Source organism: Grus americana, chromosome 3 (assembly GCF_028858705.1).
Source record: "Grus americana isolate bGruAme1 chromosome 3, bGruAme1.mat, whole genome shotgun sequence".
NCBI lineage: Eukaryota > Metazoa > Chordata > Aves > Gruiformes > Gruidae > Grus > Grus americana.
This window is the reverse complement of record NC_072854.1, coordinates 73,667,111-73,688,412: the sequence shown is the minus strand read 5'-3', so window position 1 is coordinate 73,688,412 and position 21,302 is coordinate 73,667,111.

The following is a 21,302-nucleotide window of genomic DNA, read 5'->3' as shown; positions in this document are numbered from 1 at the left end:
GTGGTCGCTGCTGTGGGCATTCAAGGCAAAAGGTGGTCCTTCTGATTTTTATTTTTTCTCAATTTTCAACTCAGAAAAAAATCCTTCTTTTTCTCCTTCGCCATGCTGGAAGAGCATTTGGCAAGAAGATCCCTGGAGTTTCGCATACGTAGTTAATGAGGGAGGAATGTCCCAGCCCAAGAGGACAGGAACACAGGCAGTAGAGAGTCTCTGGTGTCTGTTCCTTCAGAGACGCCTGACTGCGGCCGTACTCCGCTGCTATATTGAGCGAAGGGAACCAAGAAGGGCTACCTAACAATACACAGCCAGTGACAGATGTGCCCTTCAAGATTAGCATTAGAAACGCTTTAAATCAAAATGTTTTAGTCCCCCCTTCATTGATTTTGTAATCTCTCTGTGAAATCGCTGGTTCCCCTAATTGGCTGATGAAATAATTAGTTGACTCTGACATTCATTTGGACAACTTCTAATTAGAAACTCTATTCCATCAAATGTCATGTCAAAACAGGTTTCCATCTGAGGATTTGCAGGACCCATTTTTTCCTGTCTGAAGTTTTGGAGTATTGTCTTTCTCTGTCCAAAGAGAATTATCTATTTCTTTTTTAACTTTCTTATGAGCAATTAACTGCTGAAGGTTTGGATTTTATTGAATACAATTCAATACGATCTTATTTAGATTTGTGCCTAAAATATTGTAAATCAACACTTAAAACATGTTCATCTTGAAACAAAATAGGCAAAACAGCATTATAAATTAACATCTAAATAGCTTTCAAAGAACTCAGATTAATCTGCTATAAAACTATAATTTCCTTATTAAAAATATCCCCCAAGAACCTTAAAGTTTCCTCCTATTAGCAAGAATTTAAAAACTACTTTGGCAATGCAAAAGCCAATAACACCTTTAAGAAATATTCCTCAGAACAAATACTTTTCAGTGCTAAACTCTTTAAAGATCATCATTATTAGTATCTGGAAAACTTGTAATATATCTAGTAATACTTTTGCACAGAAGCACTGAAATGTATTTCACAAACCCCAATTTATTGATGTGAATGAGCTGCATTCATTTTAGTTCTGCATAAATGTATATCCTTCTGCCTGTGGGACAGTAGAAGAATGTTCACAAAAAAAGGGGTTTTGAGGTAGTTTATGTGAATGAAGTTGCACGCACATGAGTGGGTGAAGCGTCTCTGAAACAATTCTTATGCAAGCAATCTACTTCGCAACTGGAGTCCAGGGAGAGCAATGCATTTTACTGTTTTACTGCTCATGGGAAGTTGCTCCTCAGAAGGACTCTGAAGGCAATACTGGTTGCTCATGAACCATAGAGAGTGGTAAGTTAATTGTATCACTAAAAATATAGGAATCTAGGCTCTTCAGAGCTTTGTAAACTTCGTATCAGGCTGAAGTTACGCTCCTAAACTAATTTTATCACGCAATATAGCTCTTTGGGCTTTTTTTAAAAAAAAAAAATGCAGTAGTGAAAGAAAATTACTTCAGGCAGCCTGCCTAACACATTTCATTAATGGTCATAACAGCAGGAAAAGATGCCTAATCTGTATATCTCAGCACATTTTGCCAAGATGTGTAGAGTAGGTAAATATAACTTGAACAGTATGAACAATATTAGAAAAAATACAGGAAATATATATATGTAATTTTCTATATTTTACTGTTTGGGGCTGCTAAGAAATAAAAATGTGATAACACAGGATGATCCTCTCAAGGGGACAGTCTTTCAAACAGCTACTCTTGTGATACCATTTCTTTGCAAACCCATTTCACGCATGGGAAAATCCCTCATGAAGATTGTTTTTGTCCCCTAGGAAACAGAACTGTATGATAGTGGGGTAGAAATAAAAATCCTGTATTTTTCACAGGCTTCGGTTCCTCCCTGATGTGTGTGTATGTGAGAAGGATAGAGAGAAAGAAATACTACTTGAAATGATGTTACTGTGGAAAGACTGAAGGATACTTTATGATACTACTATACTTATTTTTCTACCCTCCATTTCTAGTTCTTTTGCATTCAGCTCTCCTCCTCCTCCACTTCTGCCCTGATCTGTCTTTCACATCCTGGCTTTTTAAGGCATTGGTTACATCTTTACTGTGAGCTTATGACCCATGAGTGGTATGGGCCGTTGCCTGCTTTGTTTGTGTATATTTTGGCTTTGCCCATGAAAAAGAGCCAGATCTCACTGCCGTGGTGGAGGTTTGCTCTGCAGAGTGCTGCGAGATGGCTTTCCTGCTCTCTCAAGCTCTGGGATGAAGCACCGCGAGCCAGGGAGTTCCATTCTGGGCAGAATCCAAACCTGTAGCTGATCAATAGAGCAGGTTTTAGCCCTGGTACCAACAGCTGCGGAGTCGGGGCTTTGGGAGGAGGAAATGGTTTGCTTCTTTGCTTGTTTGTTTGTTGTAGTATTACTTTGGCCTGTCAGTGGACTCAAGGAATTTTTCCAACTACTACTTTCCGCCCCCTGCCCCGCAGCCCTCCAGTAGGTACTTGAATAAGTTTGCACTGTAGACCTTGCATGTGCTGGAAACAAGCTCAAGTTGGTTTTGCATGACTAAAAGCTTGCGTAGATAAAGTGCTGATGCCTCTTTCTCTCTCTCAAGATACACCTAATATATGATTTAATCTTTCGTGTTTGTGCACTTATCTTTCTTCATTACCTTTTATTTTCCCTCTGTCTCAATCATGCAGTTGTCTGATGCGTAAGACTGATACTTATATTCCTCCTCCAGCTTGTGTCCTTACTGCAGGTACCCGCAATCATTACATGATTTTTCCTCGTTAGAGGGGACTGTGCGTGTATACCTCTCTCTCTCACGTGAGCAGGTATGGTAAGCACACTTGATCTCTTTTCGTTAACGTCTCTGTCTCAAAGATGACTGTGAAGCAGTTGGTCTGTCTTTATTACTGTCGCTCTTCTCAGTGCCCAGCACCTGAATACTCTTAACTTCACTGGGCTGCACTTTTTTTTTTTTTAATTCAGCCTAGGTACAGGTGTCATCTCCTCGGCACAGCTGGGTTGAACCAGAACAGTTGGAGATGTGATAATTTCAAGCTGTCCAGCCTGACCTCCTGGAGGCTGCACCATACAAGATGCAGGTTCTGTACCATTACTGTCTGTGGCTTGACACGTGACGGTGGCTCCAGATGAGAGCTGGATTGGCTTGGACACGCTGACAAACTGCTGTAATGATTCCAGAATCACCCTCTGTCATTTGGCTCTCCTTGCTATAAGGACAGAAATTGGGAATAGACATAAAGGATTGGAAGTCATTGCAGCTGTTTCTGTTCAATGCCCCAGTATTCGTGTGAACTGGTGTGCTCTTGGTTTGATTTTGAACATTGCTTATTTGAGATTCTTTTTTTTAAACTAGTGGTACCTTTGTCTATATTAGTATTTCTTTGACTATGATACAGCTGAGCCAACAGTAGTACTCCTAATAAATTTTAAGAATAAACGTACCGTAGACGAAGCCTCATGTGGCCAGATGTCGTATTTTGCTTTTAGGGGCTTGCTTAGAAGGGTATTTATATAATTCTTTATTTTTCTAAGTTGGAAAGAATGTTGTGTGCTAGTAGCATGTGCAAGGTACTAATAACACATGCATTGACTATATTCTTTTAGAAGTGGATGAGACAAGCATAGGTTAATTAAATCTGACCAGAAAATCAACCATATAATGGCTATGTGTAAATCCTCTTAATGTAACAGTCACCTCTTTGCACAAAAGTGCTAACTCTATAAAATCTGTCATAGGAGGCTAGAATTGGTAGTTTAAGATGTCTAAAGTAGTCTCTGATGTAAAATTCACTAGTTAGTTACACAAGATGCCCTGCTGGAGAGCAGCAATTAACACCAACACTTTTCAGGGACCTGAAGGATTTGTTTTGTCAGGGTTGCAGCCTGAACTAATTCTGGCACCTATTTCTGAGATATCATTGGGAGCGGTAACTTAGAGGGTACACTGGCAGGTACAACCTAATTAGAAGGTATGGTTACTGGGAGTCATTAACAAACCATATCTTCAAAGTCTTCTTCTGGTTTTTGGGGTTCACTTTAATAGTCCCAAACTGTCATGGTGTATTTTAAACGTTCCCCCTTTCATAATAAAGGTTTCTGTTATCAGTGGATTTACATAGTTAAAAAATGCAAATTGCAACCTACTGCTTGTGGATTTAATATTTCATTCTCTGGGTCTCTAGATGTGTTCTCCCACAGCAATGTTAATTATTGACCTTGTGAGTGACAGTCACATGCAACACTCTGTATGTAATTACATAGTACCTGACAAGAGATTAAAAAAATAACTAGGGGAATATTAAAAAAAAACCAAACCAAAAAACCAAACCAAAACCAAAACCACACCAACCAACCAACCAAAAAAAACCAAAACCCTGGGGGAATTCAGATTACCTGAATTCCCAGTCTGGGGTGCAGGCATGACACGTAGCTAAACTAGTTAAAATACAAGTGCTCTCTGTGATCTGTCGCAGGATAGTCTGTAGCTCTCTGAAATACACCACTCCAAGGTGACTTTGCCAAGCTGCCGTCCTCGGACGTTGCCGCTGAGCTGACTGGAAGGGAAAGAGGGACAGCTGCAGGTGTCACAGAGAGAAGCAAACAGAGCATCCCTGCCTACCTCCTTACCATCTCAAGGCAAGCACAGCCCTTCATGGATTAGGCCCTATAAAAGACAGGCGTAGTGGGAAGTGTAAAGCATAGCAAGATATGAAATCTTAATTTAAAATATTCTTCTGCTGTTAACCATCTTGAGAATGAGAATGAGTAATGAGAGTGAGATGTATCCATTTATGTAATATTCTGTATGAATATCAGTTTATTTAATTATCATTTGATTCCTTTTAATTTTTTTATTTTTTAGTTTTTAGCATATCCTCAGAAATCTGAGTCACTGAACATTTTCAGACTTTTTTTTCTCTGTTCTTGAGTTGGAGTCATGTTATTGCAGCATGGTATCTACGCAGTATCGACAGAGTATTTTTTTTTAGATGAATAAGTGTAGAAGGGGACAGAGGAGAGAAAGTGAAAGAAGGAATAAAGCTCGTGATTGATAAAACAGGTAGAATTCCCTTGCTTTTCAGATTGGTCCTTAGGAGACTGGTCATAATTATTTGTTTCTTTATCTCAGTATGTATTACTCAAATATTTGCCTGAAAACCAAGAGAGTTTCAGTCTCACTGGAGAGGACTGAATAATAACTCTTGGTTGCTGCTTCGTAGGTAATTGCATGAGAAATCACTCCAGCAAAGCCCTGCAGCCACGTTTCCCAAGTTGCACTCAGCCTGCTTCATTAGCAAACAAAGTGAAAGCTGACGCTTTAAGAAATTTGGGTGGGTGACTGCATCCCCAAACCAGCTATGAAACTCCTGGGAGGACTGCAGGTAAATCTTCCGCCTTGTTCCAAAAGCGTCTCCAAAGGACGCCACAAATGCAATGTAACCACTATCACTATGAAGTTGTCGGAGGTTTTCCAAAAGCATCTGCCCTGGGTGGGGAGGCGGGAACAGCCCCCCTTGCCCTTCTAGAGAGCCAGGGCCGGGTGTTAGAATTAGAAACACGCGCAGGGGTGAGCAGAGAAAGAAGCGTCTTTTCACGGCTGGTTAGTCTGCGTGCGTGTCCAGGCAAACGAGACCTGCGGAGCATCCGGGAAGATTTCCCCAGAAATGGTTCATTCTGGGACGCGAGGATGACAGGAACGGCCAGGCCTGTTTCTGGCTTTACTGTAGAAGGATTTCAGTTTCCTCTGCACGTTATCTGTGATTCCTGGTCTTACTGAGGAGTGACAGGGTGGTGCAGAGAGATACCGCTTTCATCGCTTCCCTGCAGTCTTTAGATTCAGGACTAGAGCAATTCCCACTGGTATGAAAATATCCAACAAACCCAAAAGTATTAAAATGAAACTGTGACAGAGGGCGATGTGTTAGCCCCACGTACAGGCTTTGACAGAAGAAAACATGTGCCTTCTCTCACAGAAGGGACTGACAGAATTTCTGTCACACTGGAAAAGAAGTTATAATTCAGGTTTTCACAAGGGTAAACTTTTTTAAGCAATTTCAAATTTCAGGCAGAAAAAAGTAAGATTCTTATAGAAAGCTAGGCCCAGAATATTTTCTTCCCTTTAAGTTATGAACGCAATTATAAGTGTTTACATTCTGAAATATTTTGACTGCTTCATCATACGTTGCTGGCTTACTTCCTTGTCCGTCAATAGAAATCACATTACATAATTAAACAGAAAAAAGTCTGCCAGAGAGTCTCTGTGCTGTATCCTGGTATGCTTTAAGTGATGAGCAAGCATAGCTTTTCCATTGTCTCACTTTGGATGGGCAAATCCAAAGGCTCCCCTTGTTTCCAGGTCTAAAAACACACTGAAATTACTACCTAAATGTTTGACTTGCAAAGGATCTTGCTAATCTGTGAAGGTATTCTACTTTTTATTTATTTGATGGCATTATAGATGCTAGAAAAATAGATGCAACTTTTGGGGAAAAAAAAGGAAAATATTCCTGTTAGAATTCCAAGTTTTCCCACATCTAATTCTTTACAATATTGTTCAAAAATCTGATATTTTATTGTATGGTAATACAAGTGCAGCCTGAAAGTAGTTGATGGAAATTCATGAAAAATTGCTATAGAATTATTAATGAAAACTTTTTTGCAGTATTAGTCATATTCTGATTATATACAAGTGAAAAATACGGAGTCCCTGAGCTGGGAGTGCAGCAGTAGCATTTTTTTTTACTAATGGCCCTTTCTGAATTAGAAAAAGCTGTCACTATTTCACTATTCTTTTCATTAGTTATTGTTACTTAGATAATATGTTTTTCCCACATGCCCTTCTAATCATCTTTTTGGGAAGAAAGCAAGCTAATTATGGTGTCAAAGCTGCAATGGAGAGGAATTCTGATTTCCATTATCCTTTTTCTCTCACAAAGGTTTTTTTTTCCTCTATCTTTAAAATAGTTAGCAGATACACAATAGATATCCAAATGAGACAAAAGGCTTTTTTTGGGTCATTAATCATAATTTCTCACATATTCTAATAATTAGCTATTGGATTATGCAATTTTTATTTATTTAAATGAGGATTAAAACCATTAAATTCTGCAAAACAAACAACATAACCAAAATGGACTCATAAAATCACTGCTATAAAAATCACTAGTTTTATATGTGTGTGTGTAATAAATGATAATAGACAGAGAGGGAAACACTGCATTGCAAAATCAGATTAGGGTGACTGCCAGAAAGTAATGGTTTAAAATCACTAAGCATTATAGGAGAAGTTGCAATTGCAACTTGCTGTTATCATTGTGGAGCAGTTTTGACAAATTAAAATTGAAGATGTTTCTTCTTAGTCCAGTGAGACTTTTCATTCATGTTAAAATACATTTTTTTCAGTTTCTTTGTAATTTTTGCTCTTTTACTCTGTATTTCTTGCTAACAAATGTCCTTTCGCTCCTCTGTTCCATATCATTTATTCTGTGCAGAAGGTTGAACGTCTTATGGACTTATGCTTATACAGATTTTGTCTTATACATCTTTCTTTCTAAATACGTCTTTCCAGATAACATAGAATATTAAAAAAATAAATTTTTGATTAGAGGTTTCTTTGTCAGCCTGAATAATCCAGTTTCCTTGGCCACTAACTTATGATCCAGAAGTGCATACATGCATACACGCACACAGTAATGATTCCAAGAAGGGTTGTATTCTGAAGCTGATTTTTTTTACTTCTATTAATTGGATTAGAATGTGGGTGTGGGTTTTGGGGTGCTTGGTGAGGTGGGTTTTTTTAAGTATATCTGTATCTCAAACTTAGACAATTTGTTTTATTTATTTTCTTATTTCAATAGCATTCTGTAATTAAAATGTCCAGGGAATTCTTCCCTCCTCCTCCCAACACTGGATAGCCGGACTGGAGATGACATGGAATATATTTGTTTCAAAATGTGTCTCTTTTTCTCCTACAAACGTTGTTCCCTTTTTATTTCTGGGATTATCATAAAGTGTGTCTAGTTCTGCACAGCTACTTCTAGTTGTTTCATTTCTGGAGAAGAGCTAGTTCCTGACCTGAGTGTTTGCCTCTGAGGTGTTCATCAGTGGATGCTGCAAGATGACTAAAGTCATTCTAGAATTTGAGCAGCAGAGGAACAGATGAGCATAAATCATGTGGTCAAATATTATATCAACTTATCATCTACTGGGAAAACCACTGTCATCCCCAATAAACAGTGGATGAATAAAAGCAAAAAGAAGCCCTCCATTAATTTTCACTTTTTTAGTATGAATTTGCCTGACCCATGTTTTGGTGTTTCACTTGCTGTCAATATTCTATCAAATGAATTCACGGAGCAGCGGGTCCATGGATTTTATAAGACTGCAGGCTATCTACAGGGAATAAGAGCCAACACCTATTTGATTAAGGATCTGAAATAACCCACTATATTCAATATACATAGCTCATATTTCAGACATTAAATATTTGAAATGCTGCCAGCCTCAAATATTCAAAACTTAGGACCTCAAAATATATGAAATCTAAAAAAAAAGAAAAAAAAAGATTATCGAGTTATTTCTAAATTGTTCAAATGTTCAGCTTTGTTTGCAGCTGGGAGGAGCAGAGATGCTATGACTAACATCCTCTTTTAGGAACTTACACCAAACGTTACACTGCTTAATAATGTGGCACCTGCCCCTCTGTGATGATCTAGAGCATCCAGGTCAGTCACTTAGATTTCTACAGGAGTGTTGTATGCAGCAACACGGTGTTGGGTGTTTCTTGACAGAAACCTAGATACTGAGCAGCTTACCGGTGAGAAAGGCTGCATGCCAAGGTATGTTTGAACTCCTTCCCTTTCAGCACTTATGGACCTGAAAGAAGATGAAATTCTGGTACCATGCACCTAGTCATCATTGAAAAGACCTTAATATTTTTACAGAGGGAAAGTAGGAGGCAAGCTTTTTCTCAGCCCAGAAGGGGCTGGATGACTGCCTGTTGACCCAACCGGGTGTGCTGACAGAGGGTGGGTACCAGGTACTCTTCCTGATGAAGTTTGAGCCATTCTGCATGGTAGGCTTCAGGTATCCTAAACCAGAAGGAGAGCTTCCTTTGGTCATTGCAATGAAATGAGACATGAAGACATGCAGGGCAATTATACAAACCTGTAAAAAAAAACCATAAAAAAAGGAAGACCAGAATAATGGTTTGGTCAGATATTCAGGTTTTGGAAATCGCTATGTCTCTCTCTGAGCCCAAAGACAAATGTATTATTATACCTGCTGAAGTTCTGTCCCATAAAGAAGAAAAAGGTTCTTCCGTGTAGGAGGCAACATGTTCAGATACATCAGAATGTCGCTTTGTCTCACAGTGTGCTACCATACCATGGGTGTTAGAGTAACACGCCTGTTAAATGACACTGACATAACACTCCAGACAGTACAGACCTACTTGTCTTTATCCCTGTGTCTTTCACAGCCTTCCAGGAATGCCAATGTGTATGTTTGTCTATAAGAATAAGTCACTGATTCAATTAGAGTGATAAGTAGTGTGTCTGCACTAGGGCAGAGAAAGTACATAGCACCATTTCAAACAAAGTGCCCTTGAAGAATTTCATCACTCATAACCTACTGTTCCCACTGCCCTGCAAAAGGAGCTGCATTTGTGTATGTCATTATTTGGGCAGGAAGGTCTTTTTTTTTTTTTTTTTTTTTTTGGTATACTACTCAGGGCTTTCTGCAAACAGTAAAACATTTTGGTAATGTAAAAGCTATTGGATTTTTTTTTTTTCTTTTAGCTATATCACAATGAACATGAGCAGCTTTCTCTGCCCCTGGGTTAGTAAGAGAGACAGAGAGATTAGCAATAGAGCCTGCCTGCAAAGTTAGTTTTAGGGATGAGCAATCAGGGCAATTGCTTGAGATAACAGGGCCTGGTGAGGATCCCTGAGATCATTATGTAGTTGTGCAAGTTACAGTAAAGTTGGGCAGAAAAAGGGAAGGCTTTTTGCCTTAGCCCATGCCTGGGGTCCCAAAAGCCTAATGCCAGCTCTGACTGACAGTGAAGGCTGGGAAAGTGCCTAGCATCTCTTGGCAGTGATTTCCAAATTTATGAGCATATAGTCACATGTAGCTCCAAAACTGTAACCTAGACTCTGTCCTCAAGACAGACAGCTATAACTGGCTTGGCTGAATTTGACCTTGTTCTACTAGAAAGTAGACTACTTCAGAAAGTTATGCATCTAATACCCATCACCCCCACGTTTCCATGAATATCTCAGTGGGATGGCACTTCAGGATTAGGAACCTGCTGTAGACTGTTTGCTGTCAGTGGGGTCATCTCCACTTGTACAGAAAAGGAGCTTTAAATGTTGTCTTGCTCAGAACGGTTCCACGAGATCTATTTTGCACAGCTGTAAGGAACAAAAAAAGGTGAATGTCCAAAGAGGAGCAGTATGATACTGCTGCCGGGCTGTGTAAGCTCTTGTCTAGAGATTAGCAGCAAAGTAAAGAAAAAGCTAATATAAATGCAGGGAATGTGCTATTCAATACTTGATCATCAGCTGCAACAGAAGAGAAATTATGCAGTTTTCCAGGGCTCAGGCCCGCCTTTCATGGTGATTATGCTAAAAGTCTGAGCTGAAACATAAGCAGACAGACTCGGTAATTGGAAAGGACAGACCTACCATAGCTTCTCATATCCCATCACGCTTGTTTGTAAAAACAAAGTATGTACTCAGATTCACCTTGTAAACCTGCTGTGTTTGTGAAGGCAATGCAGCTGTGATTTTACCATTAAAACAGATGTGTCATTCTTGCTCCAGAATTCACAGACCATGCTGTTCTTGGACTGTCCTCTCGTCTGTGATGTAAAGGCTTTAGGTAAAGGCAGATTTTTTTGCAGTACCTCCAAGCTGTCAGCATTAACAAAATCAAGAATGGTGAGATAATTCCATTATGATCAGATAAATAGAAAACTTTATTCTTTGTCTGATCTTCTGACTAGTCTTTGTGTATAGACCTTCAGTGGGAAGAGTGGTTCTCTCTGTAATTTATCGTTGGCTTTTATTGCAGCTAAGTACTAGGTTACAGCCCAAACAGTTGGCAACAGTAATGCGTGTAGAACTGCATGCACAAAGATGCTTTTGTTGCTTGCTTCAGCGAGCATGGAGACATTTTTTTTATTATTAATTTTATATAATTACCTCCTTTATCTCTATAGCTATAGTATTTATATTCAGCTCTCTTCTGACATAAATGCAGCACATTCACTGCTCTAAAGGCCTGGAGACTCTGACGGTATATGTTGCCCGATGTTGACATTTACGTAGTTCACAAAAAATATCAAATAAATGTGGAATTGCCTATTGTTGTTGCTCAACTGTGCAGCAAATTGAATGATGCAACCATAATCTTTCCCTGACCCAGTTTACAGGAATAACCTATAAAGCTGGGTTTCATACTTATTTAAAATTCTTACACGGTACACAGAAAGTCTAAATCCACAATCCTGCCAATACTTTGCTTTGGCAAATTCTAGGATGGGGCAAGTTTTCACCAGAGAATTCTCTTGCTGCTAACACTAATCAATCAAACTCTGGGAATCGACAGCCAGAATCACCCAGAGGCAACAAGTCAGGCTCCCAGACAATAACAGGTGATGGAAGAGTAGAAGTACCATTTGTAATAGTAATGTCAAGGGAAGCAAATGTGGATATTTTAAACTATAATTCTAATTTTTTTTCTTTGGTTTTATAATCTATTATGTTCTCATTAGCATTTGCTCTTCCTCCCTCTCTCTACTCCCTATTACCTGTTCCCTATGACAGGTGAGTTTTGACTAATGATGTATTCTTTGTATCATTCTCCAGGGTAAGCTTTCTCAGCAACAGTGCATTAAGCAGGCTCTTAGCGTGGTCGAATTTTGTCTCTGGCACTGAGGAGCTAATTCTTTGCATTTCCTTAAACAGCCTCAGTCATTTGGTTCAGCAAAGACCCCTTGGAGGCTCTCTTTCCATCCCTGCCTCTTATCAGGCTGCCAGTAATCACACCACGGGAACTTGATGGCACTGGTTTTCTCCAGCTTAATTGCTTTTAGCTGAGTATGAGGAAATATCGTGTGGTGCTTTTGGCAGTGCCAGACCCATTACCTTTAAATCTTTAGTGAATCAGCAGACTAATGTAGCGAAGTAAAGCAATTTGAGAGCAATGGGTGCAAAATGGCATCTTCTGGCAGGTGGGAATTTAACTTAATGGGGATGAATGGTTGTTGCTAGAGATCTTAATTCTTATCAGACAAATTTCGCTGTATTTCCTTTGTTGGTGTTTTTAACAAAGGGGAAAAAAAAAGATTTACTGGAAGTTCTAATTCTCATTGATTAGTGCAATGCTGAGAAATAAGTCTCAAAATTTCTTGCAGTGTGGGTCACTTTGTTAGGGAAATTGCTTTGTTGGCCTTCATCTTTTCTCATTTGCAATACATGGGCTGCTTTTTAAGCTGTTCATATTTGTGAGGTCAGCTCATTCTGTCCTTTGGAACATCCCATGGCAACTGTAGTAGCTGCCTACCTGGAAAAGTAACAAATACTGATACATATTTTGCATGTCTTTTATTAATATATAACATCCAAACCCAGGAGAAGCTAATACCATGTGAGGAATTTCTTCCTTGTCCTCTCGGACACCATTTGTTGAAGTTACTGTTGTGAACAGACCTACTGAAGGAACGTCACTGCAGCAAAGGCCGTCTCTCTGGACCATCCCCACAGAACTGCCTCTTAGTCTTTCTTTATAGAGGAAAATGCCCACCAGGTCTGGAAGAGTGACCTCGTTTAGTTCCACAGTGACTTTAAATGCGTCTGACCTGAAGGGTATGTTCATGCTGTAGTTCCCTAAACAGTCTCTCTCCTTCCCTTGGTATGCTTTTGTTGTGTTTGTTGTTCAACTTAATTTGATTAATCTTCCATCTTGGTTTCTTCCTATTCTTCTAATGATGACCTATTTCTTCACCTTATTTGCTTTCCTCTATGTCCTCTTATATTTCTAACTGATTGCTTCTCCTCTTTATAGGCCTTCACAAAGTGGTATAGTTTAACTCTATTATACAATTCCTTCTGAGCTAGATGTTTAATTTGTCCTGTATCAAGTTATTTTTAGCCTTTCTGCAAATCTCGATAATACTTTTGTTTTGATATTTCTCTTGTTTAAATCATGGTACCAAATATGCAAATCTTTGGCAAACCTTTTAAATTTACTGCAGTATTGCTGTTTTGCTGATGTTTCATTCCACTGCTAATGCTTTGTTAGAAACAGGACTGTTGCTGCTACTTCCAAAGGGCATACTTTAAAAAGCATGCACTAATTTTTCTCACAAATAAATCCAATTATATTGAATATTTCAGCTTTTTTTTTGCTTTGCTTTCCAGTATTATTTAATCAGCTCTATTCATAACAATATGTTTTCCTTCTAACCAGGCTGTTCATGACAATGCTCATTTCATCAACACTATTCCAAACTAGAAAAACCAGCCCAACCTTTCCACCATTTCTTTTCTCATTGCATTTAGTGTCATCTTTCCACAGGCTTCATTATTCTCATTCCTATCATGAGAGAACAGAAAGCAGAGTAAACCTCTTTGCCCTTTTTCGTCAACAGGAGTTTTGCTGTGACCTCTATAAAGCCAACTTTCAATGCTGCTGTGTGATATGTTAATAAGGCCTACTGTTCAGAGGACACTGAGCCTAAATTCTCTATTACTTTATATAGTTATCTACACCAATGTATGTAGTGAAACAGAGACAAAATAATGAAACTTCAGGGTTGGTTCCTCTGGATAAAAGTAAGAAGAAAACCAGACACATGTTGCATTGTTATTTCCAAATCATCCTTATTTTGGCTTTTACAAGGCTCAGTTCTGGATCAATATATAAAAATTTCTGAGTGTGACTTTGGCCTAAGCCCTGTGCCAGTCAAGTATAACTAAAACAAAACTTAAATGATGGTGGTTGTGACCAGTCCATTTATGATGTCAGTGTTCTTACCTTTGGTGAAGCTCACAGGTGTTGCAGAATTGAAATGTGCATATAGCAAAGTTCCATGTAGCATGAAATGCTTTGGTTGCTTTGGTCTTCAGCAAATCTCTAGTGAGTCTTGCATTGCCTTATCCTTAATGAACAGGTTTTATGACGTTATAGAATTCATTAGCTCACATACTGACATGCCCATAATGAATAACATAGAATAATGCTGTCCACATATCCCTGCCAGTAAATAATTTGTAATCTATAGGCATTTCTGTATCATTAATACTTTAAGTGTACCTAGACAGCCAGATATATATTGTAATTCACCACTTTCAAACCTGTACAATTTTCTTATGGGATGCTGAAGAGCCTCAAACAAATGAGCTTATATTATTATCTTCCCAGTTTCTTTGGATTATGTCTTTTCTTTCAAAAGTCATGCAGGCTTTTCTGAATGTGAGCATTGTCTGTTGAACAGTTACCCTCATGTATAACATTTCAGAGCATCCAAGGAGTAACTCTGACAGTAATGATGGAAACTTAGCAGGTCTTCATTTCTGCTACTGCATCGTGAGCTGCTGAGTAGATTGATTATTTAATACATTTAGCAGTCTTCATGGACTTGTAGCAACAACATGTAAATAAATGACTTGGTCAATGTATTCACTTGTATCAGCTCAATCAGTTAACAGTGACTCAGCATGGGTTTTGACATTGCCAGCAAAAGCACTAAGTGGCCAAATTCTATGGCAGCTAATTTGATACTGTTTACAGCATCCTTCCATAAGGACTATTTATGTGAAGATGTCGTGGTTTTCCAGCAGAACATTCATGAGAAAGGTTAGATGACACAGGAAAATCTATTCTAAAAAGAGAAAAGTTACAGATTATGCATTTTCATAGCAATCTTCAGCAGAGGTTTAAATACACTTGCTTCTCTGCATTTACTATTTTAAACCAAGGTGCATTATGGATTATGTAAACACACACTTTTGCTTGAACCAGCTATAAAGTTATGATTTCAGTTAAATGTAGGAATAGAGAGTAATTTACTTAACTAGAGGCACAATCATGTAACCACATAATTGAAAGGTCTTTTGCCTTAAGTAGCCTGTTAGAGTTAACTTTCAAAATATATTTAGGTACCTAACAAAATTACATAGTCATGAAAGAATTTCAAAGTACTTTTGTGCCTGAATCACATTGTAATCAATCCTTCCTGTCCTAGCAAGGTGAGCAGCCACACTGGAGTTTGTCTGCTGTGCTTTCCCTAGCCCTGTTTTGCCATAGCATCATACAGTTGAGCAGGATGCATATTCTCTAAGTTTAGAGTAAAAAAAAAAAAAAAAAAAAAAGTTTTTTTTTTTTTTTCAAGTAGGCAGCCTTGGATGAAGTCTCTAAGAGTAGGATTAAAATGATCTGACTGTAGAGCAAACTTCCTGCACAGATTTCACTGAACAACGGACTGTACTTTTTGTACACTTTTGACACTGAATGTTTTATCTCCCCTTTTTACATGCTCCAGCCTGCTTTTTGTGAGCTTGTTTTGGAGGAGAGCACCTATCATCATGAATCGTGGACAGGGAAAAGCCTGTGGATGTAGCTGCTCCTGACTCATTGATACCTTCTCATTAATTCCCAACTGCAATAGAAAAGGTCCTCAAATGTTGACCCTGTTGAGGAGAGAGATGGGTGGTGGATATCCTTGCAAGCCGAAAAGCCAGCAATTCTTCAACAGTCATCTGCAGTCAGAATGGGTTACAGCAAGGGCAAAGGAGGTATTAATAGCCATCTAACAGTTTTAAACTACAATCCTTGGAGCTTAGTTATCAGAAACCTCTGCAATTTACCATTAATCACTGTGTGATGCTTCCTGACCTTCCTGACAAAGATTAATAATCCTATATGAGCATACAGGATGCCAAAGACTATAGGAAAAGGCACACATTTCAGATCCATATCTCCACGGCCGTGTATCTGAAGTAATCATTTATAGCTGTAAAGCATTACCAAATTAGCAGTCAGTAAATGTTTAATCTAGGAGCAATGTAAGGACCCAGCCTTTCTTCCATTTATTTTCTTCTCTGAAAACAGTTGACGGGCAATGCTTATAAAAGACAGACATACAAGATTGTAGGAAGCTTTTAAAATTGTCCCTCAGCCTCCTTATGCGAATGAAGGAGAGGCAAGAGCCTGAAAAGGCCAGCTTTCCAAGTAACAAAATGCTGCTTCTTTTAGTCAGGAACTTGAAAGTTCTTCTTGTGAAGCTGAAAGCTTCTTTTGTTTTCACTTACTCATCCTGGCAGCTGAAATGAGTAACGTCCATCTTCTTGGGTTAGTCTCTTCCCCCTCTCCTCTTTGCAGTGACGTGTTTTATGTTATCCGCTCTGATTACAGAGGTTCTGCTTTGCTCCACTGAACATCCGATTTCCTGGCTTCATCTATTGACAACAAGTGGTGCGACTTATGATTCATCCTCAGTGTTCTCATTAACATACTCTCTTAGCAAGTATTGCCTGCTCCTGTCTTTCTTTTCATCCTTGGATATTTTCTTTTACTGTATTTCACGCCTGGTGCTGAATGGCATCCTGGTAACAGCTTAGCTTCTTTACCCTTTGGTTCCCCTAGGTTGGACATCTAAAGTCCCAAAGGACTATTTTAATCTGTCTTCTAAGGAGATAATACCAGTGCCATCATGCTATCCATCTACATAATATGCCTCTACCCAAAAACTTATAAATCCATTGGCCTGTTGTACTCAAATTTGCATGGCAGGTCTCTGAAAAATTACTCTTACAAATTTCATGAAACCAGAGAAAGAAAAAGAGAGAGAAGGATCCCAGTGTGCCTTCACTGTTAGAAGGTGCCCACAAATCCAAAGAGGTGATGTGGGTGTAGGAAACCAGGCTTTATTGCTTCAGATGTTCGGTGGACCATGTTTTAAATGTGTCAGTGGGCATTAAAACAATAAACATGAAACTATTTGCTGAGCTACTATAAGCGACATGAGGATTTGGCTACAGATATGCTGTTTCCCTGGTTCTTTTCTGTACCGTACAGGGACCGTGCCAGTGTTTTGCAAATGTAGCGAAAGGACTCAGGAAGAGGCATGACACCCATAACCAGTACCAACATAACTACTGCAGAGCTGGAGTAGCACAGAGCCTCAGTCAGGAGGAAGAGGAGGGAGCCTGGATGCCTGCAGAGAGCTCCAGAGACTCCAGCTGCCAGCTCAGGGAGTCCCATGAGGAATGGTGAATCAGATGAGGCTTGATGAGATGACTTTCGGAATTCCTTTAAAGATTTGCCTTGGTATTTCTTATACATAGTGACAGTTAAAAAGCAAGAGTAGGAAGGTTTAATTTAACTGAAAATGAGCCTGCAGGAAAGTCGTAAAGAAAAGGAAGACAGACTGCTGAGAATGGATCATTAGTGAGGCTGTCGCAGAGATGGAAAGCCCTTTGAGAGCTTTGTTCTGGATAATCATTGTTTTGTCTTTTTTTTTTTTTTTTTTCTCCCCTGGAACCAGACAGGGACTTAAAGATTAGTATAAAACTGCTGTTGTTTGGTCTTCTGAAACAAAGCTTTAGTATGAAGACTTTGGTTTCCTTCTTTTTGGAAGAAAGAATGGATTGGGTTTTCTCTTTGAATTGACCTGGCTGGTTGCTCTCAGTCTCCTTGGAGGGGAGGTTCTAAAGCTGTGGCTGGTCTGAAACTGCACTGAGCACAAAAGTTGTGGGACAAGAAGAGATAACCTCTTAAGAAGTAGGCTAGTGAACTAAAGCTGACATTTGATGCAAGATCTCCTCTGCTAGAGGTTGTACAAGCTCAAAGGAAGACACAAATCTTACTGTCTTCTACTTAAGGCAAGGCAGAACAAGAGAGTGCGACTAGCAATAAAGTGCACAGATAAGGTGAGGAGAAGACAAGAACAAGTTTATTGAGATTATTCTAACACATAGAATCATGGAATCTTTAAGGTTGGAAAAGACCTCTGAGATCATCAAGTCCAGTCCAACTGTCGACCCAACACCACCATGTCTACTAAACCATGTCTCAAAGTGAACGTCAACTGTCCACTTGCAGAACTAAGAAATTTCAAATGATGAATGATGGTTCCTGGGCACTCCCACCTTAAAATAGTCAGCTGGAGTTTTTTTGTTTGGGTTTTTTTGGGTGGGGGGGGGGTTGTTGGTTTTTGTTTTGTTTTGTTTTGGGGGGTTTTTTTTGTTTGTTTGTTTGTTTGGGTTTTTTTATGTGTGAGGCCAAACACTAACTGTGATATAGGTATTGACTTATTCTTCAGATGACTCCTGGAAGCCAAGGTCTGGCACACACATAACACTCTCATGCAAGGAGTGAGACACTTCCTACCTGTAGTAAATGGACAAACTGGCACCTTTAAAAAGAAATATTATAACCAAGGTCCATATCTCATTCTACATGTAAGCTTGTCTATGGGTAATCTCCTCTCTGCTCTGGAGTTTGTGGATGGTGCGTACCCATTAGTGCAGTGTCCTCCCAGTAATTCTTCTTGGTGGTATCAGCTGTGACAACTGACACTGCCCAGTCTCAGTGGCCACCTCCTTCACGTTGTCTGTTATCTACAGTGCAAAGGACATCTGAAGCCACAGTTTAGCATCCTTTCTCTTTGCTTGCACACACATACCAAAGGAGAAGTTTTCTACTGAAACCACAGCATCAGAATTTCTTGAAAGATGCTGGATATTATTGTGGCCTCTGTAGCCTCAGGAGTGTTGGTTTCCAATCTCTCCCATCTTCTTTTAGCAAGATTTAGTTATCAGTCTCCCAAATAAACTATCTGTTGAGGGTGGGGAATACAAATGAGCTAAGATTTCTTAGCAGTGATTCAGAAACTAGTGGGTTTTGTCATGTTCATTCCCCTATACTTCTCAATCATTCACATTTGTTTTTTGGTCAAACTATATCTGAGGGGGACAATGAAGGAAGTCATAATACAAACTTTTTATTGCAAGGTCTTGCCAGATAGACTAGTGTAGCTGAAGGTTTAGATGTAATAAGTAAGAGATAGCTACAACTCTGTGAATTGGTGTAGTTTGCAAATTAAAGTCACCGTTCATTTTTCAGGAAACAGAGGTTGGGGTACACAGCATGAAAATGTGAATACCAAGGAATTACGTTACTGAAGGAGGAAAGTTTAAAGCTGCCTGTGCTTTGGTACTTCTCTCCGAAATGAAGAAAACAGCATCTTATCTGGATTTCTAATTCATTACTGTTGGTAAATGCCTGGAGGTTAGTTCATGGGAAAGAATATCAGAAGTTTTACTGTGTTTACCGTGACAGTCTTATTTTCTTACTAGTCATTCAAATAGCTCCCACTCTATGGCAATTTCTCATGGCCATGCATCAATTAATTTCATATAATTACATTCTGTATCCTGTTCAATATAAACTATAAGAGCAGACATGCTGTGGCAGCACAGCAGCACGGTTGTGGTAAGGTATGTTGCATGACTTTGTCCTCTAAATCCTTTATATGATTAATATTTCTTAAATTCTGTGTGCCCAGGCTCCCAATGGCAACATATATACAGCATGCAAATTTCAACAGCTGTGCTCAGCAAATAGATAGGTTTATTAATAATGACTTAGCTCTCTTTATTTAAAGAGAATGGAGACATGAATTTGCATGCTTTGATATCTGAGCCCTGTTCACCTTGTGTGTGTTATTCGTCTGTGAATTTAGTGTTCTGTGAGTGTCAAGGGTAAAACGCCTGTTGTCCCTTTCCTCTTTTTTACTAGCATAAATCACTGATTCCACATACAATGCTGGGTATATTTCTCAGAGGAAAAGAGTGTAACTAGCTTTTTTTGTTGTTATCTTCTGCCCCTACTGATAAGGTTTCCCATATCATGCTGGGTTGTCAGAAAATGAACAAAATAATCAGAGACGAATATTTAAAATTCTGCTTTGTCCTGAGATTTGTAAAGCGGTCTGTTTATAAGGGGCAAAAATAGGGCAAAAATAAGTAGGAGTGTCAACACATAGCGAGATTTGCAATTATGGTTTCAGTTTTATATTTGAATGAACAACCACAGCAATGAGACACCCCTCCTTTTACAAAGCCTATGAGAAGTACTAATCAATCCAGCCTTCTTGTCAGCTCCTTTCTCTGACAAAAATGGCCTGTGTGATCTTTTGGTCTGTGACACTCGGACTAATCTGTGTGATTATATATGCCCAAGTCTACACGTATATCACTAGTGCACACAACAGGTCATCTTGCACACAACCTTTCAGATCTCCAGGCAAGCTTGGCCCAAGGACTCGCGCATGTTGCGCTATAGAGCATTTAGCTTTCTGAATCGCATTTGGTTTGTTTCTTGCCATAAAAATTTGAGGAACTACTTTGACCTGGAGAAAAAAAGCTGCAACCTCAGCAGGTAATATGGTAAAAGATGTGCATTTAAAGATGCTTTGATGGCACGGTCTACTGTTCAGAAAAAAAAAAAAAAAAGAGCTTGAAATGAGATAATTGTTGAGAAGATTTTATACTCATAAAAAGATGGGCTTATTCAGTCACTAAGGAGCACCAGACTGTGGTTTGTAACCAAATGCGTGTTCTTGGATATGCATTGCCAAAAGATCTGCTGATAATCATCTTCCTTGCCCTTCCTAGGGAAAAAGGTCACACTTCAAGTAATGAATTAATCTTACAACTATTGATAGTTAATGTTATCGATTGCTGAAGGAAGAACAGCCCCAAATCACGGTAACAGTTAAAAAAGAGGGGGAAGTGTTTCTAAGAAAATATTAGTGCATCACTTAGTCTTTTAGGAAAACAAGGAACAAACAGGTCTCTGATTAGTTCATATTTGGTGTATATATTTGCATATTTTTCTGTGAAAATGTAACAGCATAGAACAAAACAGCACACTTATCTAGTTTTGCTGAATAACACACATACATCAGTCATGCTTCAAATCAGTCATTTCAATCAGTTTGAGAACCACCCTAAACAAAACATCTCTGAGGGAGCTGTAGAGGTGCAAACTGAATTATATTATGCCCTCAGAAATGACAATTCATTTACTATATTAAGGAAGAATACTGTTTGGGGGGAAAAAAAAAAGGTAAGTTCAGTGGTTTAATTCAGTTTTGTTTGTGTTATTTGGGTGATGGTATTGGCCAAAACATCCAAAATAGGTACTTGATAGCTATTATTACCAAAAAAAAAAAAAACCAAAACCCAAAACCAA